Source organism: Triturus cristatus, chromosome 10 (assembly GCF_964204655.1).
Source record: "Triturus cristatus chromosome 10, aTriCri1.1, whole genome shotgun sequence".
In the NCBI taxonomy this organism is placed as follows: domain Eukaryota; kingdom Metazoa; phylum Chordata; class Amphibia; order Caudata; family Salamandridae; genus Triturus; species Triturus cristatus.
Genome location: NC_140593.1, coordinates 1,206,459,872 through 1,206,483,967, shown reverse-complemented (window position 1 = coordinate 1,206,483,967; position 24,096 = coordinate 1,206,459,872). Strand labels below are relative to the sequence as shown.

The window sequence follows — 24,096 nt, the reverse complement described above, 5'->3', positions numbered from 1 at the left end:
TGCTTTGGCATTCCCAGGCGGTGAGCCTTAGAAAGGCACCACAATGGGAACGTCCAAGCCTGTTCCTGCACGGCATGGACTGTGAAGTCCATGCCGTGCAGGAACAGGGGGTGCAGGCATACAAGGCAGTACAACATGTACCCATCTGCATGTATCCCCTGGCCCTGAGGCACAGGCCCCACTGTTTTCTCACTACCACAGTATTCATGGCGGGCTCACCGCTATGAAAACTGTGGCGGTGAGGAAATTCCTAATATACTTAGTGCTTCCGCAGCGGCACTGCCAGCATATTAGGGCCTCACGCCGCTGCGGCACTGCCGCAGGATCCATGATCCCCGGCAGCAGGCCTGTGGTGGTGAGACCACTGCACTCTTAATAAAGCAGTCGGACCGCCAGTGTGGCGGTTCCTGCCACGCCACTGGAATTTTGGCAAACTCATAATCAGCCCCTTTTAATGCGGCAGTCAGACCGCCAGTGTGGTGGTTCCTGCCACGCCACCGAAAGTTTGGCAAACTCATAATCAGCCCCTTTTAATGCGGCAGTCGGGCCGCCAGTGTGGCGGTTCCTGCCACGTCACCGAAAGTTTGGCAAACTCATAATCAGCCCCTTTTAATGCGGCAGTCGGACCGCCAGTGTGGCGGTTCCTGCCACGCCACCAAAAGTTTGGCAAACTCATAATCAGCCCCTTTTAATGCGGCAGTCGAACCGCCAGGCGGTTCCTGCCACGCCACCGGAAGTTTGGCAAACACATAATCAGCCCCTTTTAATGCGGCAGTCGGACCGCCAGTGTGGCGGTTCCTGCCACGCCACCGTAAGTTTGGCAAACTCATAATCAGCCCCTTTTAATGCGGCAGTCGGACCGCCAGTGTGGCGGTTCCTGCCACCCCACCGGAAGTTTGGCAAACTCATAATCAGCCCCTTAACCTCCAATCCCAAATCAACCCCATGGCCAAGAATGCACCCCGCGGCTTCGCTGGGGGATCGGACGTTACATTCCTGAGCAAGACTTGAAAATACTTGTCCAGTCTTTGTAACTCTCTCCTTGCAGGCCTCCCCAGGACCCACCTATCTCCTGTGAAACCTCCTCTCGGCTGCGCGCTTCGTGTATCCCACCTATGCTGTTAACTCCTTGCTGGCATCCTATTGAAGCTTGGACCATATGCAAGGCTGCTTATATCACCCACAATGCCATTCACCCCCCCCCCCCCCGCCCCCCTCCCTAGCAAACAAACTCGAGATACCACGAGACTCTAGTCTTTCACGAAATGCTGAAAATCCGCTGCTCGAAGCTCCAGCTTTCAGACGGGAGATACTTCTGGCGCAATCTTCCTCAGTTACTGCGACTGGAATTTGGAACTCGCTACCCCTTCCCACCACCCCCTCCTTCCACATCTGCAAAGTGGACCTTAAAACTCTTCCCTTCCAAAGACATTGGTATCAATAACTCTCCTCCCCAAGCGCCCCACAAGGCTCACGCCCTCAATGGCGGGCCCCTGACTGTTACATGAAGACCCTTCCGCTTCAACTCTGTGAACATGTAATATGTTTATGTGCAACCCTGGTCGCTCTAACCTTTCTAGATATGTAATCTGTAATGAACATGTAATTTGTAAATATGTATCTCTCAACATGAGTAACCGTAGTAGCTATACGTATTGTCACCTACTGCCCCGTTACACTGAATTTCTTATGTCGTGTCCGTCGCTCTATTGTAAAGCGCTTCAACACCTCTGGGCAGACGCTATATAAAAACGTATAACTAAATAAATAACAAGCAGGGGTGCAGGGAGCGTGGTGAGGTACTCAAAAAACACGAAAAAGAGACAATGACTCAAATCATATGAGGCATCAGGATGTCCAGGGGCTCGTACGTCATGGAGACCCAGACATAAGCCACGCGTCCGTTTCTGGGACACTTTGAAAGTTTGCCCATCGCTTGGGCGCCCCAACCAGGCCCAGACGGACCCTGTTCCGTGTGTGCTAACTCGTGAAGTCACTAGCTACTAACCGGAAGTGGCCACAAGCACAGCCGTGGTGCATGCACCCCCCCCCCCCCCCCCCTTCTTAATCCAGTGCAGCTCACAAAGGCACGCCTCAAGGGGGTGCAGCCAGAAAGGTAGACCTCCTGGAGGTCTCAGGGCAACCATTCAAGCACACAAAGACAACCCCTTCCTAGGATCTGGGCCCTTTCTCTGTTGGGGGGGGGGGGAGGGGGTGGACAGCAGCCAACCCGCTGGCCGCAGAGGCTTGCATTTGAAAGGAGGCGACAGTGCTTCGGGGCCGCGCCCCGCGGTGCCTTTGCTTTCTTTCCCCTTGAACCTGCACTCCTGGCATGGGGGGGAGGGGTGGGAGGAGGGGTGACAGAAGAGGGGGTGGGAGGGAGACGACATGTATCAGAAGACGGGGAATTAAACGCTAAGGATGAGCAGCACACACATCGCACGTGCGGATGCGCCGTGACTCGCCAGGGAAGCGTCCAGGCACTTGGGCTGAGAAGCGCTGAGTGTAACAAGGCCCCTCGGGAGTGACACCCCCGATCACCAGGGCCTAGAATCCCGATCACATGATGCCAGGAGCACCTAGTAATATAAGGGCACCGGCCCCTACAGGTGACGTCATACGAGGGTAGATGGCTTTTAAGATGATGGTGCACGAGTGCCGCCGGATTACGTCACACGAGGTTAGAGGGCCTGCAGAGGACGTCACATGAGGGTAGACGGATGAAGATGGCAGGCATTCGATGACGTCAGTGGGCACAACTGACCCTCGTGTGGTAGATCTAAGCTCAAACACAAGCTTGTCCAATTATGTCACGTCAGTCTGCTTAGAAATCTACCTTGTGGTGTCACAAGAGGGAAGAGTCTTGTCTGATGATGTCACACAAGAGTAATCTATTGTGATGCACTAGCCCTCGGGTGACATCACACAGAGGTTCAGGGCCCGATGAGGTCCGGCCCTAGCAGTCTGATGAGACAGCAGGAAAGTTACATGATGATATCGAGAAGCTGTGCGCAGTGACGTCACATGGGGCCCCAAGAGGGACCCCTCAGCTAACGGAACCACACAAAGGTCCACTCACAAAGTCACCGGCACGTTAATAATGCCGGAGTGAGTGCACGTGCCACAATGTACTCGAACAGGCAGGGCTGGCTTTAGCGCTGGTGCCGCCCTGTGCGACAATCATTTTTGGCGACCCACACCCCATGACGGCCTCCTTGGATTCTCTCACTACCATCGGGCAAAAGTGCCCCTCACCTCTCCAGTCATACCTTATTGCTAAACGCAGCTCCCCCCCAGGTCAGCGCCCCCTCCACAGGTCAGCGCCCAGTGCGGCCGCACCAGTCACAACCCTAAAGCCGGGCCTGCAAACAGGTCTTGATGAGGTACTCAGTCTTGACGCGTGCGTGCGTGTGTGTGTATGTATATATATATTATATTATATTATATATATATATATATATATATATATATATATATATATATATATATATATATATATATATATATATATATATATTATCTACTGGCGGTCGCCAGTAGATAGTTATAGTTAGGACCGTGTTTCCATAGGAAATCTCAAAATTCTATTTTGAATAACTTTGGCGCCGGTTGACGAATCTTTGCGAAATTTTCAAAACTAATGGGGCGCTCTGCTCAGCTCCTACGCTGAAAGTCTCGGGGGGATTCGTCAAGCGGGGGCCGAGAAAAAAGGGGGGTCCCAAAACGCGTTTTCCCCATGCATTTTCCCATAGGACCTTTAGTCGAAAGTACAGCCCGAACGGCTGAACAGAATTACTTGAAATTTGGCAAAGAGGTAGTCCTCAGGTCAGGGATGTGCCTTTTGCATATATGGAGTCAATCTGTTCAGTAGTTCCTGAGAAAATTGCATTTAAAAGCACATACATATCTATAGCCGCGCACCGTGCGCGCACCGTGCGCGCACCCTAACGTGCGCGAGCGTAATTCTGATTGGTTGTTACATGTCAGTCAACGTTCGAATCGGTCGAAATCAGGAAGTGTCGGCCACCATTTTGTTTGTTTTCAGTGCGAGAGTGGAAAAGGAAGGTGGCAAACGTGAAAAGGGGGCAGGGTAGAGAGTTCCTGACCCCCCAGCCTTTGTCAGGGGGTCCCTGAAGGACCCTGAAGGCAGAAAAAAACATTTTAATTTTTTTTTTTTAAATCGCGGGGGTGCGCGCACGGTGAAAAACCCCCCCAAAAAAAAAAAACATTTTTTATACGTAGTTTATTGAAAAATAAATATATAAAAAAAAAATAATACATACATAACTTAGCATTAAAAAAAACGTACAAATTCACTGAAAAAACCATAGGTTTCACACACGTTATAGTTAAGAATTAGCATTTAAAAAACCTTGCAAATTCACTTAAAAAACCATAGGTTTCACACATGTTATAGTTAGGTGGATATTTCACTCGTAAAAAACCAATGAAATTCCACCATTATAGTTAGTTCAGATAACTATAACTCGCGCGACCGCCACTCTATCACAAGGATGATGTCATCAGTGATGTCAAGAGTGATGCCACTGACCATGTCATGAGTGATGTAATATGTGACGTCATGAGCAGAGGATTGCGGGCGCGCGAGTTATAGTTATCTGAACTAACTATAACGGGGGAATTTCATTGGTTTTTTACGAGTGAAATGTCCACCTAACTATAACATGTGTGAAACCTATGGTTTTTTAAGTGAATTTGCAAGGTTTTTTAAATGCTAATTCCTAACTATAACGTGTGTGAAACCTATGGTTTTTTCAGTGAATATATATATATATATATATATATATATATATATATATATATATACACACATATGTGCTAAACTCCAATCACTGCAAGGCTTCCAGCGTTGAACAATAATGGAGGACGGACCACAGGTACGTGAAAGTTCAATTTATTGTTCCTTCCCCTTGCACCCTCGCACTCGCCTGACGCGTTTCGATCCTCTAGGGATCTTGATCACATGACGCGCTGAACAGTGCTTGATAGGTTTGAATAGGCTGTTACATTTTTTCGGTTTTTTGTGTTTTTAAAGTGACAAGCGCAAAACCATATATTGAGTGTCAGCAACCATGGACATAGAAGACATACCAAATTCGTCACAACGTAAACAGAAGAAACAAAGAGGTTAAAACCAATAAATGTTTCAATAAAAACATTAAAATAGTTTTCCTATGCTTCTAAAATATAATACATTGGACTATTTGAATAGCTGCCATTTTTTGTGCAAATATGCAACTGATGGAAAATATAAACACGTAGAGAAATTTCTAAATTTAAAAGAAAAAAAATTCTCCCTATCAAAATTGCAATTTTTCAATTTGTCAATTTTTCACAAGTCCAGGTTTATATACACACATATATATATATTACCTACTGGCAGTCGCCAGTAGGTAGGTATAGTTAGGACCTAATTTCCATAGGAAACTCGTTTTTTGTTTTCCCAATAACTTTGGCACAGGTTGACGAATCTTCGCGAAATTTTCAAAAATATATATAAAAAATGAGCATATACAGTAATTGCACGCATTAGGTTTGTAACTTCTATCAACACGCCAAGTGATTTAAGGATACTTTATGGGGAACAGAATAGCCCACCCTCTCAATCTTACAGTGCTTTGATCAGTTTAAGTGACCTATTGTGCTTCCATTTTTTTAAATTGTTTTTATTAGTGCATAATTTGACAATCATATATACAATTATTACAATTCATTGATAGTTAAACAAAAGAGCAGACAAAAATATAGGAAAAAGTATGGAAATTATGCACAATTTGTATTGATTTGTCCCGCCCTCCTCCCCATCCACACTTAAACCCACCCTCCCCACCCACAAGGAGTTGGACTCAATTAGCTGTTAGTTTGGAAAAATAAAATCCTAAAGAGAACATTTGAGATTTACAAATTCTTCTCGAGCCATCTGGTCAGCGGAGCCTAAATTTTAAGGCCTTTTGATCGGGCCCGCAATCCCCTTTTTGCATAGATGGCTTTCTCAAAATTGTAATTTGCCAATAAGCGAGAGAGCCATCGGTGAAATCCAGGGGGGGTTGGATCCAGCCAAGCCGAAGCCAGGCATAAGCGTAATATCGCCATACCAATAAACACAAGGTTCTCTCCTGGCTTCCCTTGTAACTGCGGGTCTACCCCAAGTCCGATCAAAGCCGGGGAAAGGAGATAGTCAGCCCCTAGCACCTCCTTAAAAAAATTAGAGATTTCCTGCTTTAGACTACTTAAAGCATTACAAGAGTTGAACAGGACTTTGTCAGATCATTGGATTCATACATACAGGACACTGGGGATTTCCTGCAAAAGATCAATGGAGTCCAATGGAGGGATGGCTATTGGATGTTGGCTTTAGACGTAACATCCCTTTACACCAGCATTAGCCATAAAGATGGCATACAGGCCACCAAGTATTTTCTCTCACGCAAACCCACCCATTTTGAAAGCCATAATGCGATGTTAACCGAGATGCTTGAGCTCTGCCTCCTCAACAACAACTTTATGTTTAATGGCTTACTATATCGACAATTGAGGGGCGTAGCAATGGGGGCTAGTTTTTCCCCCAGCTACGCCTGCCTCCACATGGGGTACTGGGAGGAAACTACCCTTCGCCAGGACTATGCACAGTGCCTCGCTGACAATGTCGTCCTATGGCTAAGATTCATCGATGACCTTTTTGTTATTTGGAAAGGGTCACTGGAGGAGGCACTTGGGTTTATTGAAAGTATAAATGTGAACAATCTTAACCTACATTTTACTGCCACATGTAGCCAAACACAAGTCACTTTTCTAGACACCGAGGTGTACACCCATGCGGGCAAACTAGAAACTAGGCTACACCGTAAACCCACAGCAGGCAATACAACCCTTCATGCCACGAGTGCACATCCACCCCACCTCATAAATAGTATACCCTATGGGGAGATGGTACGACTGAGGAGAATCTGCAGCAATGATAAGGATCTCCAGATAGCCCAGGAGCACAGTAAACTCAGGTTTAGGGCGAGGGGTTACTCGGCTAGTACCATTGAAAGTGCCATAGTCCGATCCAATGCTTTGAATCGTGAAGATCTACTAAGACCCATCAGCGGAGTAACTAGCAACGCATTGGTGCCCTCTAATCCTGAGGAGCCCAGTAAGAACTCCTGTCACAATTTTAGGATCATCATGGGCTATAGCAAACAACAGACTGATTTGCGTAAAATCATTAACAAAAACTGGCCCATAGTACGTAGTGACCCTGTACTGGGTTCTTTACTACCGCGTCAGGCTTCTATTACACATAGCCGAGCCCCCACTATGAGACAAGCACTGGTCAACACTAATCCTGAAACGGTTGACAAAACGTCCTGGCTACAGCTCAGCAGTGGTTTTTATAAATGCAAAACCTGCAAAGCCTGTTCTCATGGAATAAACACTAAAACCTATATTGATCCTTTTAGCATGAGGCAGCTCAGGATCAATAAATTGTTGACCTGCAAGACAGAATTTGCTGTATATGTCCTCACTTGTCCATGCAACCTGAAATACATAGGCAGCACGAAGCTAGCGGTACACAAACGTATTTTACAACACTTGCGTGCTATTACCAATCAAGACAACACCTACCCCGTGGCGCGCCATTTCAGGGAAACACATAATAGTGACAATAGGGGCCTAAGCTACTATGTAATTGATTGTATTGAACCTAGTAGAAGGGGTGGGGATCGAGAGTCGAACCTCCGTAAATTGGAAACAAGATACATTCTACAATTGAACACCAAGGTCCCCACAGGTCTTAACATGACAGAGGACATGCATACATGCTTGGGTTGATTTTACACTTCTTTTACTGTTTTTTAATGGGAAACCTGTATTATCTGATGTGTTCTTAGCCATTTTTTACGGATTTTTAGTCATTTGTCACAATCCTATTTAATATGTTTTTTAGGTTATTTATTTAGTATTTTACTATTTATTGTTGACACAATGCACTTTATCCCATGTAAAATTTATGAGATTTGCACATCCGGTTGCCATTATAGAATGTATTGTTCCCCAGCCTGTGATCCATTTCTGCACCCACTATTGCCCATATGCTGTCCGTTTGACCATGATAATTCAATCACACAGGTACTATTATGAAACCTTCTCCGGTCCCATCGAATAGTATGATCTCTATATGTACTAGTCCAGCTCTCCCAACTGGGAGTCTACTGTATCCATGTATTTACCTTTAATGCCACCGATTCCACCTAAGTGGTATTCACCTATCTAATTACCCCTATCCCTGTGCAACTTCTGGATGGGAACTGCATATATAATAAATCTTTCCAATTACCTTGGGTATGCAATATCCCTTAAACTAAGAATCCAGGCACTTTAGATAAACATGTTTATCCACATGTTTTTTTTTTTATATTTACTTCATCAGTTTAGTCATTTTTATAGTATTTTCTTTCTCACATTATTCACTTTTTTAATAAGAGGGGTTCATGGGACAACTTGAATTAACCACAATCAGCAATGTTTTTATGCCTAAAATGTTTTTAATATATATTTATATATTTATTTACATGTATTTTGCAGTTTTATGGCATTACGGTCTGACTAGCATGTTTGTAATTCATCTGTTTGGTATTTTGGTAATCATGAGCAACTGGTTATTTTTATTTCCAGGTCTCACAATAGACAATTGCTCTTATCCTTTCCGAATCTTTAAGCATTCAAGCCGACATTTTAAATCATTACTTGCGTGTTGAGCTATTTATTATTTTACTTGTTGAGCTATTATCACTGGTAAATTAGCGATTGGATACTTCTTCTGTTTTTACCAACGATGTTTTACTCTTGTCTATGTCTATGACTGCAAACGTAAAGTAATTCCCCCCATGTGACCTACCCTTTCACTTTAAATTTGTTACCTCACGAACTATTTGCTGTCATGTGATCAAGGCTCCACGGAGCCGAAACGTTATGGCCGTCGCTCTGGGCAAATAAAGAAACCAGCACAAATTCCAGGCTCGTGTACTCTTTCCTGTAGCAGTTGAAGGATCCTCAAGGCTGTTGGAAGTAGTCTTTCTGATATATATATATATATATATATATACACACATATGTGCTAAACTCCAATCACTGCAAGGCTTCCAGCGTTGAACAATAATGGAGGACGGACCACAGGTACGTGAAAGTTCAATTTATTGTTCCTTCCCCTTGCACCCTCGCACTCGCCTGACGCGTTTCGATCCTCTAGGGATCTTGATCACATGACGCGCTGAACAGTGCTTGATAGGTTTGAATAGGCTGTTACATTTTTTCGGTTTTTTGTGTTTTTAAAGTGACAAGCGCAAAACCATATATTGAGTGTCAGCAACCATGGACATAGAAGACATACCAAATTCGTCACAACGTAAACAGAAGAAACAAAGAGGTTAAAACCAATAAATGTTTCAATAAAAACATTAAAATAGTTTTCCTATGCTTCTAAAATATAATACATTGGACTATTTGAATAGCTGCCATTTTTTGTGCAAATATGCAACTGATGGAAAATATAAACACGTAGAGAAATTTCTAAATTTAAAAGAAAAAAAATTCTCCCTATCAAAATTGCAATTTTTCAATTTGTCAATTTTTCACAAGTCCAGGTTTATATACACACATATATATATATTACCTACTGGCAGTCGCCAGTAGGTAGGTATAGTTAGGACCTAATTTCCATAGGAAACTCGTTTTTTGTTTTCCCAATAACTTTGGCACAGGTTGACGAATCTTCGCGAAATTTTCAAAAATATATATAAAAAATGAGCATATACAGTAATTGCACGCATTAGGTTTGTAACTTCTATCAACACGCCAAGTGATTTAAGGATACTTTATGGGGAACAGAATAGCCCACCCTCTCAATCTTACAGTGCTTTGATCAGTTTAAGTGACCTATTGTGCTTCCATTTTTTTAAATTGTTTTTATTAGTGCATAATTTGACAATCATATATACAATTATTACAATTCATTGATAGTTAAACAAAAGAGCAGACAAAAATATAGGAAAAAGTATGGAAATTATGCACAATTTGTATTGATTTGTCCCGCCCTCCTCCCCATCCACACTTAAACCCACCCTCCCCACCCACAAGGAGTTGGACTCAATTAGCTGTTAGTTTGGAAAAATAAAATCCTAAAGAGAACATTTGAGATTTACAAATTCTTCTCGAGCCATCTGGTCAGCGGAGCCTAAATTTTAAGGCCTTTTGATCGGGCCCGCAATCCCCTTTTTGCATAGATGGCTTTCTCAAAATTGTAATTTGCCAATAAGCGAGAGAGCCATCGGTGAAATCCAGGGGGGGTTGGATCCAGCCAAGCCGAAGCCAGGCATAAGCGTAATATCGCCATACCAATAAACACAAGGTTCTCTCCTGGCTTCCCTTGTAACTGCGGGTCTACCCCAAGTCCGATCAAAGCCGGGGAAAGGAGATAGTCAGCCCCTAGCACCTCCTTAAAAAAATTAGAGATTTCCTGCTTTAGACTACTTAAAGCATTACAAGAGTTGAACATGTGATTTAAATCCACCTGAAATAATGCACACCGGGGGCATTGAGTTCCTGTCCCCCATTTAAATATCTTTTTTGGCGTGTAATAAAGTAAAAAACAAGATTTATAATATTGTGCCTGAAGTCGAGCCGGAATTAAGATTTTCTGTGCTAACTCCGCTGAGTAAAAAAAATGAATTTTCCTGGATTCCTATCTCTCCTTTTTTAATTGCTCGTGCCTCCATATCATCCGGCATTAATGAGTTAAAAAAATTATAGACGGGCCCGATAAAAAGTGGTCTATTTTTTCTTAACCTATCTTTAATATGATTATTGGCAAAGCCAATTGGGCCACCCCCTTTTTTACTTTGAAAATCTCGAAATCGGAGATATTTGTAAAAATCCCTCCGATCTAGATTATTTATCTCCTTCAGGTTATCAAAGCTGGCTATATCGGTTAGAGAATAGAAATCACCAAGTTTGGTCAAGCCTGCAATGCACCATCTTTTAATAAGTGGATCTTTAAAAATTTCTGGTAGATTGGGATTATTACCAATCGGTGTATAATGATTCAGGCGGCCCAGACCTAACAATTTCCGAACTAGTCTCATTATCCTATGCCCGCCTATTAATGATTTAAAACGGACCTTCTTATAATGGCTGTAATTCAAAAATCTCCAGACCCGACCCTATGCATCTTGTTGGAAGGCGGACCCCGAGGAGTCGGTGAGACAACCAAGGGGGGGGCCCTCTCACTGCACGAAGTAGCCGAGCGCTGCCGAGAAGTCTCCTGAGAGATCCTTCTCCTATCACGTACTAGCACAGTAACACCACCACACAGGACTCAAGGAGGTTGTCTTGTGACAAGCAATTCTTTATCAGCAATAAAAAGGTTACGAGGTCAATATTTACACGAAGGGATCGAGGGATCCACCAAAAGTCTCAGTGTCTCTTTGGAAGGGTCGGGGTAGCGGGACAGTCTTTGGCAGGAATGCGGTACGAGGGTACCTGGGGCCCAGTTCTTATCCTCAAGCTGGAGGACCTCCGGATCTCGGATGGGTCGAGCCGCGACGGCGTCAGCAGGGCTCTGGCGTACAGTTCGTGGAGAGCCGCGATTCAATCAGCAGGGCTCTCAAGATGGTTTCTGCTCAGCTCGAGCCGCGACGTCATCAGCAGGGCTCCGAGGAAGGTTTCAGCGAGGTTGGGCCGCGACAGCGTCAGCAGGGCTCCGATGTTCCAGGTGGTTCAAAGTGTTCACAAGAAGGAGCCGCGACGCAGTCAGCAGGGCTCGTGATGGTTCCGACAAGAGTTCTTCTCCGTAGGGTCAGCCGCGATTCAATCAGCAGGGCTCTCGACTCCGGGATACAACTGCCGAGCTGTGGTGGGGTCGCCCCAGATATAGGTCTGGAGCCCTTTGATGTCCGGACCTATGCGCCCGAGGGGGCGGAGTGGCCGGGTGGAGGTGGCCAGACGCCCAGCAGGAGAGGCGCCAGGCCCATGGGAGTTGCAGGGCGATCACACCTCGAGAGGGGAGGACAGTTGGGGGTCCCATCGATACTGTCCTCCGCCGGGGGCGATGAATGGTTCCTGCGGCACCCCCTGGCTAGTTCGTGGTGCCTCGATGTCGGGGCTTCGCTGGGGTCGAGGCTGGGTTGAGCGGGGTCGCGCCGGCTGGTGCACGGTGTGACGTGGATGCCAACAAGATGGCGGAGCCACGAGGAGTATGCGACCACGTGCAGCTCCGGGTGAAGGGCCTTGGTGCAGTTCAGACGGGTGGCCCGTGAAGGCCGGGGCGGGGAACGGGCACAATCCAGGGGGTTAAGGACCACGCCACGAGGCCGGGTCCAACAGGCGTCCCCCCCAGCCGAAGGCATGGAGAGTCACCCATCTCCTTGGGGATTCTCCTCGTCAAGGCGGAAGAAGCGGGACAGGCCGTCGGCGTTGGCGTGGTCATTGCCGGGCCGGTGTTCGACGTCAAAGTCCATCCCTTGTAGCGAGATGGACCACCGCAGCAGCTTGGGGTTCTCGCCCCGCATTTGCATTAACCATTGCAAGGGCCGGTGGTCGGTCTGGACCCGGAAGTGGGCGCCAAAGAGGTAGGGCCGGAGCTTCTTGAGGGCCCACACCACAGCGAAGGCCTCGCGCTCAATAGTGCTCCAGCGTTGCTCTCGGGGCAGTAGTCGTCGGCTGATGAAGGCCACTGGTCGGTCGAGCCCCTTTTCGTCGGCTTGGGATAGGACGGCCCCGATCCCATACTCGGAGGCGTCCGTCTGTACCACGAACTCCTTCTGGTAGTCCGGAGCCTGCAGCACCGGAGCCGTACACATGGCTGTCTTTAGGGTGTCGAAGGCTGTTTGGCAGCGGGGTGTCCAGTGTACCTTCTTGGGCTGCTTTTTGGACGTTAACTCTGTGAGGGGGCCAACAATGCTCCCATAGTCCCGGATAAACCGCCGGTAGTATCCGGTGAGGCCCAGGAAGGCCCGGACAGCGGTCTGGGTAGTGGGGGGTTCCCAGGTCTGGATGGCATCTATCTTCGCTTGGAGGGGGGCCACCTGCCCGCTCCCCACTTGATGGCCCAGGTAGGTCACGGATCCGTGGCCGATTTGACATTTGCTGGCCTTGATTGTGAGCCCGGCCTGCTGGAAGGCGGCCAGGACGGCCTTCAGGTGGAGGAGGTGCTCGGCCCAGTGGTTGCTGTACACGGCAATGTCATCTAAGTAGGCCGCGCTGAAGGCCTCAAGCCCGGCCAAAACCTTGTTCACCAGTCTTTGGAAGGTGGCCGGGGCGTTCTTCATCCCGAAGGGCATCACCCGAAAGTGGTAATGCCCATCCGGAGTCGAAAAGGCGGATCTTTCTTGGGCGCCGGGGGTGAGCTGGATTTGCCAGTACCCGGCGGTGAGGTCCAGCGTGCTCAAGTAGCGAGCGGCCCCTAGGCGGTCGATGAGTTCGTCGGCCCGGGGTATCGGGTGTGCGTCTGTCTTGGTTACTGCATTCAGGGCTCGGTAGTCCACGCAGAATCGCAACTCCGGGGGGTGACCGGGAGCTGCGGCCTTGGGCACCAGGACGACAGGGCTGGCCCACGGGCTGTCGGAAGGCTCGATGACCCCCAGGGCCAGCATCTTCGCTACTTCGGCCTGGATGCAGGCCCGCACTCGGTCAGGCACCCGGTAGGCTCTGTGTCGTATGGGGGGGCTCTCCCCGGTGTCGACGTCGTGGACGCACCAGTGGGTCACCCCCGGGGTGAGAGAGAAGAGGGCTGCGTAGTCCCGCAGTAATTGCTGGCAGTCGTTGCGCTGTTCCGGGGTCAGGGACGAGGCGAGTTGGACCCCTTCGATCGATCCATCGTGAATGTCGGATTGCAAGAGGTCGGGCAAGGGCTCGGAGTCGTCCTCGCCCCCCTCGTCGGTCGCCAGCAGCAGGCTCAGTTCGGTCCGGGCGAAGTGGGGTTTTAGCCTGTTAGCATGTAGGACCCGGCGGGGGTTCCGAGGGGACTCCAGATCGACCAGGTAGGTGACGGGACTTTTCTTCTCCACCACCTTGAAGGGCCCGGTCCACTTGTCCTGGAGGGCGCTGGGTTCGACCGGGGCCATGACCCATACTTTCTGACCTGGCTCGAATTCTATAGTAGAGGTGTTGCGATCGTACCACCGCTTCATGTCCTCCTGGCTGGCCTCGAGGTTGGCTTCGGCCATGGCTCGGAACTTGCGGGTCTGGTTTCGGAGGGTCAGGAGGTATCGGTAGACGTCAGGAGGGGCGCCTCGGGGCTTCATCTCCCAGCCCTCCTTGACCAGGCTGAGCGGTCCGCGGACCGGGTGTCCATACAATAGTTCAAACGGGCTGAACCCCAGGGACTTCTGCGGGACCTCCCGATAGGCAAACAGGAGGCAGGGCAGCAGGACATCCCATTTCCGCCTGAGGGGTTCTTCCAGGCCCTGGATCATCCCTTTTAATGTTCGGTTGAACCGCTCAACCAGTCCGTTCCCCTGAGGGTGATAGGGGGTCGTGAACTTGTATGTGACCCCGCACTGTTGCCACAGGGACCGCATGTACCTGGAGATAAAGTTCGTGCCGCGGTCGCTCACCACTTCGCTGGGGAATCCCACTCGGGAGAAGATCCCCATCAAGGCCCGGCCTACCACAGGGGCCGTTATAGTTCTTAGCGGGACCGCCTCCGGGTACCTGGTGGCGTGGTCCACGAGGACCAGGATGAAGCGGTGGCCCAGGGCGGTTTGGGGGTCCAGGGGTCCCACGATATCGATTCCGACCCGTTCGAACGGGGTGCTGACGGCGGGAAAGGGCTGGAGGGGGGCCTTGACCTGACCCCCCGTCTTTCCGCTGGCTTGGCAGGTCTGGCAGGACCGGCAGTGGTTGTCCACATCTCTCCGCATCCGGGGCCAGTAGAAGTGGGTCACCAGACGACTGTACGTTTTGTCTTGCCCCAAGTGTCCGTCGAGGGGCACATCATGGGCCAGGTTGAGAAGGAACTCCCGGAAGCGGAGGGGGACCACCAACACGCGGCTGGCCCCGAGATCTGCTACTTTCTGTTCACTGTACAACAGGCCCTCGGCCCAGTAGATCCAGTGGGTGCCGGTCTGGTCACCGTTGGCTTGCGCGGTCGCCTGTTGCCGGACCCCTTCGAGAGAGGGACAGGACTGTTGTTCTTGCTGGAACTGCTCTCGGGTGGGGCCCCCTTCGTGTCGCCATTGCGTCAGCTCTGGTAGGGCGCTCGGAGAAGCCATCTCTTCGGGGGAGGATTCGCTGGGTCCAGGGTCGGTGTCCGCCTCCTCCTCGCTGCTGGTGGGAGGGGGTATGAGCCCCTCGGGTTGGGCGGTCCCGGAGGTCGAGGATGAGCGGGGGGCCTGGGCGGTCATGGACCGGGTGATGGCGCAGGCCCAATCAGCCAGTCCCAACATTCGGAGGTGCTCTCGTCGCTCTACTTGAGCCCAGGGGGAACTTTCCAAATCGTTCCCCAGGAGGCAGTCGACCGGGGCGTCGTCGCGCACTGTCACCTTCAGCAGGCCCGTCACCCCTCCCCACTCGAAGGGGACCAGGGCCATCTGGCATAGGCTTTCACTGTTGTCGGCCGTCCGTACGGGGCACAGCACATTCGGTAGAATCTGTTCAGGGGTCACCAGGTGGCAGCGGACAGCGGTGATACTGGCGCCTGTGTCACGAAGGGCTTCGGCCCGTTGTCCATTGACCGTGACCTGCTGCCGGTACTTCTGGGTGTTGGTTGGGATGGGGGTGCAGGGTACCATCTCTCGGCTACCCAGGCAGACCAGGGACATGGCTGCCGGCTCCCACTCAGTGTTCTCTCGGTCGAGGGCCTCCTCTTCCTCTTCTCCTCCCCCCAAGGCGGCGGCTGTCAGCTGCCGGGGCGGGGGCCCGCCGGCCCCGTTTCTTCGGTTCAGAGGGCAGGCCGGATCGCTGGCAAAGTGTCCGGTTTGTTGGCAGCCGTAGCAGGTCACTGGTGGCCGTGGTCCGGGTCGGGCCGGGCCCACCCTTCGGGCTAGGCTCGGGGAGAGATGTGGCTGCGGTGGCCCTCGAGGGGGGCTCCTGGGGGCCCCGGCGGGAGGGTCTCGGTTCCTGTTCGGCCCTCCCCCCCCACCGCGCTGGCGGGGGGGTCCGTTGGGGTTCCTCTGGTACTCCCCCATTGAGTTCCGGGGGACCCGGGAGTTGACCCATCGATCGGCCTCGACGGCAAGTTTTCGCGGGTCGGTCATTTTGCTGTCGAGGAGGTGCTGTCTCAGTTCCACGAAGCAATTGTTGGAAAGGTGTTCCCACACGATGAGGTCGACCAGCTGCCCGTAGGTGGTTACTTTGCTCCCTTTGATCCACCCTTCTAGGGCCCGACTGAAAAAGTCCACATATTCCACCCATGTGGTACCCGGGATTTTCTTGCAGTCTCTGAACCGCTGGCGGTACATTTCCGCTGTTAGCCCGTAGCGGGTGAGCAGGGCCTCCTTCATGTGATCGTAGGAGGTCATCACCTCCTCCGGTAGCTGGAGCAGCGTGTCCCGCCCTTCACTCAGGAACCGCCCCCACAGGCCCGCGCCCCAGTCTTTTCGGGGCACCCGATGAGAGGTCATGGCCACCTCGTAGGCCTTGAACCATTGTTGGATGTCGTCATTCTTGTAATACTCCTTGACGACCTCTTTCGGGATATGTACCTTGGCCTCGGGAGGCGGTAGAGTGTCTCTAGTACTGGGGGTGTCGGTCCCTCCGTTCTTGGCCTTGATCTCGAGCTCCTTGAGACTGCGCTCGTGCTCAAGAGTTAGTTTCTTTTCCTCCAACTCCCGGTGTCGTCTCCTCTCCTCTATCTCTTCTTGAAGGCGTAGCTGCTCGAGGGCCAGTTTCTTTTCTGCCAGCTGGAGTTCGCCGTCCAGCCGCAGTCGGGCGAGCTCTAGCTCGTGGCTCCGGACCTTTTCCCGTTCTCGTATTTCTTCTTCGGAGAGGCCGGTTTCTAGGCTCTTTCTTCCTCCGGTTGCCGGAGTCAGTGCGGTTGCTGTGGTCTCAGTCAGGGGCAAGGGCCCTTCTTCCTGGGAGGGGCCTGCCCCGGCCTCCAACCATGCCCTCAGAGCTTTCTGCATCTCCTCTTTGGTACCTAGGCTGGTGGTTGCAATGCCTTTGTCTTTGCAGAACTGTTTTAATTCTTTGTGCGTATATTCTTCCAGCCGTTCGGGCTGGAACTCCATTGTCGCGTTGTTTTCCTGGCTGCTCATGATGCTGTTCGTTTGGATGGGTAGTTAGTGGGTACTGGCTGGTACGTACTGCGTTCGGCTCGGATCCCGTCGCTGGCCACCAAATGTTGGAAGGCGGACCCCGAGGAGTCGGTGAGACCACCAAAGGGGGGGCCCTCTCACTGCACGAAGTAGCCGAGCGCTGCCGAGAAGTCTCCTGAGAGATCCTTCTCCTATCACGTACTAGCACAGTAACACCACCACACAGGACTCAAGGAGGTTGTCTTGTGACAAGCAATTCTTTATCAGCAATAAAAAGGTTACGAGGTCAATATTTACACGAAGGGATCGAGGGATCCACCAAAAGTCTCAGTGTCTCTTTGGAAGGGTCGGGGTAGCGGGACAGTCTTTGGCAGGAATGCGGTACGAGGGTACCTGGGGCCCAGTTCTTATCCTCAAGCTGGAGGACCTCCGGATCTCGGATGGGTCGAGCCGCGACGGCGTCAGCAGGGCTCTGGCGTACAGTTCGTGGAGAGCCGCGATTCAATCAGCAGGGCTCTCAAGATGGTTTCTGCTCAGCTCGAGCCGCGACGTCGTCAGCAGGGCTCCGAGGAAGGTTTCAGCGAGGTTGGGCCGCGACAGCGTCAGCAGGGCTCCGATGTTCCAGGTGGTTCAAAGTGTTCACAAGAAGGAGCCGCGACGCAGTCAGCAGGGCTCGTGATGGTTCCGACAAGAGTTCTTCTCCGTAGGGTCAGCCGCGATTCAATCAGCAGGGCTCTCGACTCCGGGATACAACTGCCGAGCTGTGGTGGGGTCCCCCCAGATATAGGTCTGGAGCCCTTTGATGTCCGGACCTATGCGCCCGAGGGGGCGGAGTGGCCGGGTGGAGGTGGCCAGACGCCCAGCAGGAGAGGCGCCAGGCCCATGGGAGTTGCAGGGCGATCACACCTCGAGAGGGGAGGACAGTTGGGGGTCCCATCGATACTGTCCTCCGCCGGGGGCGATGAATGGTTCCTGCGGCACCCCCTGGCTAGTTCGTGGTGCCTCGATGTCGGGGCTTCGCTGGGGTCGAGGCCGGGTTGAGCGGGGTCGCGCCGGCTGGTGCACGGTGTGACGTGGATGCCAACAAGATGGCGGAGCCACGAGGAGTATGCGACCACGTGCAGCTCCGGGTGAAGGGCCTTGGTGCAGTTCAGACGGGTGGCCCGTGAAGGCCGGGGCGGGGAACGGGCACAATCCAGGGGGTTAAGGACCACGCCACGAGGCCGGGTCCAACACATCTTTACCCATTATAAGTTCTATAGGTGTTGGTATTTTCTCCATTATGCTATCTCTTAGTTTTTCACATATAAGGGTTAAATTAAATAATAAGGTAGGGGCCCGATAATAAAGTCTTGTATTTGGTAATACCAAGCCTCCCCATCTCTTGTCAAGGATAAACATTTGTATGCTCTTCTGGGCTTTTCATATGCCCAAATAAAATGAGAAAATAAATCTTCAATTTTTTTCAAACAGCTCGTGGTAAATTCTAGCGGGATTGTCCTTAAAAAATACAAAAATTTAGGTAAAAAAAACATTTTAATTATATTACATCTACCAATAATCGACAGGTGTAAATTATGCAATCTCGTTAGTTAAATTTTAGTTTTAACGATCAAAGGATCAATATTACCATCAACAATTTTATCAACATTACCCATAATATCAACTCCACGATATGTTGCCTTTTCTACCTGTCTAGTGTTGTTAGCCATGCTGATATTATTGCAAACAATTTGGGTTTTAGTGCTATTGAGGGAATACCCCGAGAGCTGACCAAATCTCGCCACTTCCGCCTCAATCTCAACAATAGCTGTTTCAGGATCAGGGGTTACTATAGCAATATCGTCCGCGTATGGCAATGTTTTAGTTTTCCAGCCCTATTGTGCTTCCAAACGCACCTTTGTTCTTGTAAGTCCGGCCACACACGCTTGGCAGAGCCCTATGCCGCCCACCGATGCCCCAAGGGGCACCAGTTCTGCTCCAGTCTATTACCACACCCTCCCTTCCTGGTCTTGCACTCCTGCCACCAGCAGACAGGGGTCGCTGTGCCCTCTCAGCCGGCCGCTCCTGCACAATGCATGCGATAGTGGTGAAGGTGCCCGGCCGAGAACGTGCTTATCAAACAGGTGGGGGTGCCTGTGCACCCAGTGTGTATATTCCTGCCTCTGGGGGTGGTTGCTCGTGTTCTCGGTGCGTATATTCCTGCCTCGGGTGGTGGTTGTTTGTGTTCCCGGGGTGTATATTCCTGCCTCTGGGGACGTTGCTTGTGCACCCAGTGTGTATATTACTGTCTCTGTTTGTGGTTGATCGTGTACTCAGTGTGTATATATCTGCACTGTGGTGGTTGCTTGTGTTCACGTTGTGTATATTCCTGCTTCTATTGGTGGTTGCTTGTGTTCCTGGTGCGTATATCCCTGCCTCTGGTGGTGGTTGTACGTGTACCCGGTGTTTATATTCCTTCCTCTGTGGTGGTTGGTCGTGTACTCAGTGTGTATATTCCTGCCTCTGGTGGTGGTTGCTCGTGTTCCAGGTGTGTATATTCCTTCCTCTAGTGGTGGTTGCTCGTGCACCCGGTGTGTATATTCCTGCCTCTGAGGTTGGTTGTTCGTGTTCCCGGTTTGTATATACCTTCCTCTGTGGTTGGTTGTTCTTGTACTCAGTGTGTATATTCCTGCCTCTGGGGAGGTTGCTTGTGTACCCAGTGTGTATATTCCTGCCTCTGAGGGTAGTTGTTTGTGTTCCCGGTGTTTATATTCCTTCCTCTGTGGTGGTTGGTCGTGTACTCAGTGTGTATATTCCTGCCACTGGTGGTGGTTGCTCGTGTTCCAGGTGCGTATATTCCTTCCTCTAGTGGTGGTTGTTTGTTCACCTGGTGTGTATATTCCTGCCTCTGAGGTTGGTTGTTTGTGTTCCCGGTTTGTATATTCCTTCCTCTGTGGTTGGTTGTTCTTGTACTCAGTGTGTATATTCCTGCCTCTGGGGAGGTTGCTTGTGTACCCAGTGTGTATATTCCTGCCTCTGGGGAGGTTGCTCGTGTACCCAGTGTGTATATTCCTGCCTCTGAGGGTGGTTGTTTGTGTTCCCGGTGTGTACGTTCCTTCCTCTGAGGGTGGTTGTTATTGTACTTAGTGTGTATATTCCGGCCACTGGTGGTAGTTGCTGGTGCATCTGGTGTGTATTTTCCTGCCTCTGGTGGTGATTGCTCGTATACCCGGAGTGTATATTCCTGCCTCTGGTGGTGGTTGCTCGTGTACCCGGTGTGTATATTCCTGCCGCTGGTGGTGGTTACTCGTGCACCCACTGTGTATATTCCTACCTCTGGTGGTGGCTGCTCGTGTACTCCGTGTGTTTATATTTCTTCCTCTGCAGTAGATGCTTGTGTGCCCGGTGTGCATTTCCTGCACTGGGGGTGACTGTTTGTGTACCCAGTGTGTATATTCCTGCACTGGGGGTGGTTGCTTGTGCACCCAGTGTGTATATTCCTGCCTCTGGTGGTAGTTGCCCGTGCACACAGTGTGTATATTTCTGCCTCTGGGGGTGTGGCTCATGTACCCCGGTGTTTATATTCCTTCCTCTGGAGGTGGTTGCTCATCTACACAGTATGTAGATTCCTGCCAGTGGGGGTAGTTGCTCATGTTCCCGTGTGTATATTCCTGCCTCTGGTGGTGGTTGTTCGTGCACCCAGTGTGTATATTCCTATCTCTGGTGGTGGTTGCTCGTGTGCCCGGTGTGTATAGTCTAGTCTTTGCGGGTTGTTGCTTGTGTACTCAGTGTGTATATTCCTACCTCTGGGGGTGTTGCTCATGTACCCGGTGTGTATATGCCTGCCTCTGGTGGAGGTTACTCATCTACTCAGTGTGTATATTCCTGCCTGTGGGGGTAGTTGCTCATGTTCCCGGTGTGTATATTCCTGCCTCTGGTGGTGGTTGTTCGTGCACCCGGTGTGTATATTCCTGCCTCTGGTGGTGGTTGCTCGTATACCCAGTGTGTATATTCCTGCCTCTGAGGGTGGTTGCTTGTGTACCCGGTGTGTATATTCCTTCCTCTGAGGGTGGTTGTTCTTGTACTTAGTGTGTATATTCCTGCCTCTGGTGGTGGTTGCTCGTGCACCGAGTGTATATATTCCTTCCTCTGGGGAGGTTGCTTGTGTACCCGGTGTGTATATTCCTGCCTCTGGGGGTGGTTGTTCATTTTCCCGGTATGCATATTCCTGCCTCTTCAGGTTGGTTGTTCGTGTTCCCTGTGTATATTTCTGCCTCTGAAGGTGGTTGTTCCTGTTCCGGTGTGTATATTCCGGCCTCTGGTGGTGGTTGCTCGTGAACCCGGTGTGTATATTCCTTCCTCTGAGGGCGGTTGTTCGTTTTCTCGGTGTGTATATTCCTGCCTCTAGGGTGGTTGCTCGTGTACCCAGTGTGTATATTCCTGCCTCTAGGGTGGTTGCTCGTGTACCCAGTGTGTATATTCCTGCCTCTGGTGGTGGTTGCTTCTGTACTCGCTGTGTATATTCCTGCCTCTGAGGGTTTTTGCTCGTGTTCCCGGTGTGTATATTCCTGTCTCTGGGGAGGTTGCTTGTGCACCCAGTGTGTATATTCCTGTCTCTGGTGGTGGTTGATCGTGTACTCAGTGTGTATATATCTGCACTGTGGTGGTTGCTCGTGTTCACGTTGTGTATATTCCTGCTTCTATTGGTGGTTGCTTGTGTTCCTGGTGCGTATATCTCTGCCTTTGGTGGTGGTTGTACGTGTACCCGGTGTTAATATTCCTTCCTCTGTGGTGGTTGGTTGTGTACTCAGTGTGTATATTCCTGCCTCTGGTGGTGGTTGCTCGTGTTCCAGGTGTGTATATTCCTTCCTCTAGTGGTGGTTGCTCGTGCACCCGGTGTGTATATTCCTGCCTCTGCGGGTGGTTGTTTGTTCACCTGGTGTGTATATTCCTGCCTCTGAGGTTGGTTGTTCGTGTTCCCGGTGTGTATATACCTTCCTCTGTGGTTGGTTGTTCTTGTACTCAGTGTGTATATTCCTGCCTCTGGGGAGGTTGCTCGTGTACCCAGTGTGTATATTCCTGCCTCTGAGGGTGGTTGTTTGTGTTCCCGGTGTGTACGTTCCTTCCTCTGAGGGTGGTTGTTCTTGTACTTAGTGTGTATATTCCGGCCACTGGTGGTAGTTGCTGGTGCATCCGGTGTGTATTTTCCTGCCTCTGGTGGTGATTGCTCGTATACCCGGTGTGTATATTCCTGCCTCTGGTGGTGGTTGCTCGTGTACCCGGTGTGTATATTCCTGCCTCTGGTGGTGGTTGCTCGTGTACCCGGTGTGTATATTCCTGCCGCTGGTGGTGGTTGCTCGTGCACCCGCTGTGTATATTCCTACCTCTGGTGGTGGCTGCTCGTGTACTCCGTGTGTTTAGATTTCTTCCTCTGCAGTAGTTGCTCGTGTGCCCGGTGTGCAATTCCTGCACTGGGGGTGTTTACTCGTGTACCTGGGTATATATATCCCTGTCTCGTGGTTCCTCGTCCACCCAGTGTGTATATTCCTGCCTCTGAGGGTGGTTGCTTGTGCACCCAGTGTGTATATTCCTGCCTCTGGTGGTAGTTGCCCGTGCAGCCAGTGTGTATATTTCTGCCTCTGGGGGTGTGGCTCATGTACCCCGGTGTTTATATTCCTTCCTCTGGAGGTGGTTGCTCATCTACACAGTATGTAGATTCCTGCCAGCGGGGGTAGTTGCTCATGTTCCCGTGTGAATATTCCTGCCTCTGGTGGTGGTTGTTCGTGCACCCAGTGTGTATATCCCTTCCTCTGAGGGTGGTTGCTCGTGTACCAGGTCCCTTCCTCTGAGGGTGGTTGCTCGTGTACCCGGTGTGTATATCCCTTCCTCTGAGGGTGGTTGCTCGTGCACCTGGTGTGTATATTTCTGCCTCTGGTGGTCGTTGCTCGTGCACCCGGTGTGCATATTCCTTTCTCTGGCAGTGGTTATTCGTGTTCCCGGTGTGTATATCCCTGCCTCTGGTGGTGATTGCTCCTGCACCCAGAGTGTATACTCCAGTCTTTGAGAGTGGTTGTTCAGTGTGTATACTCCAGTCTTTGAGAGTGGTTGTTCAGTGTGTATACTCCAGTCTTTGAGAGGGGTTGTTCAGTGTGTATTCTCCAGTCTTTGAGAGTGGTTGTTCAGTGTGTATAGTCCAGTCTTTGAGAGTGGTTGTTCAGTGTGTATTCTCCAGTCTTTGAGAGTGGTTGTTCAGTGTGTATACTCCAGTCTTTAGAGTGGTTGTTCAGTGTGTATACTCCAGTCTTTGAGAGTGGTTGTTCAGTGTGTATACTCCAGTCTTTGAGAGGGGTTGTTCAGTGTGTATTCTCCAGTCTTTGAGCGTGGTTGTTCAGTGTGTATTCTCCAGTCTTTGGGAGTGGTTGTTCAGTGTGTATACTCCAGTCTTTGAGAGTGGTTGTTCAGTGTGTATACTCCAGTCTTTGAGAGGGGTTGTTCAGTGTGTATTCTCCAGTCTTTGAGCGTGGTTGTTCAGTGTGTATACTCCAGTCTTTGGGAGTGGTTGTTCAGTGTGTATACTCCAGTCTTTAGAGTGGTTGTTCAGTGTGTATACTCCAGTCTTTGAGAGTGGTTGTTCAGTGTGTATTCTCCAGTCTTTGAGAGGGGTTGTTCAGTGTGTATTCTCCAGTCTTTGAGCGTGGTTGTTCAGTGTGTATACTCCAGTCTTTGAGAGGGGTTGTTCAGTGTGTATTCTCCAGTCTTTGGGAGTGGTTGTTCAGTGAGTATTCTCCAGTCTTTGGGAGTGGTTGTTCAGTGTGTATACTCCAGTCTCTGGCAGTGGTTCTTCGGGTTCCCGGTG

The 24,096-nt window shown here is 50.4% G+C and overlaps 1 protein-coding gene across 1 annotated transcript in view; it reads left to right on the top strand.

Moving 5' to 3' along the window:
• CCDC120 (coiled-coil domain containing 120) overlaps positions 1-24,096 on the top strand; it is a 352,506-nt gene that overhangs the window by 121,033 nt on the left and 207,377 nt on the right. The window lies entirely within an intron of this gene.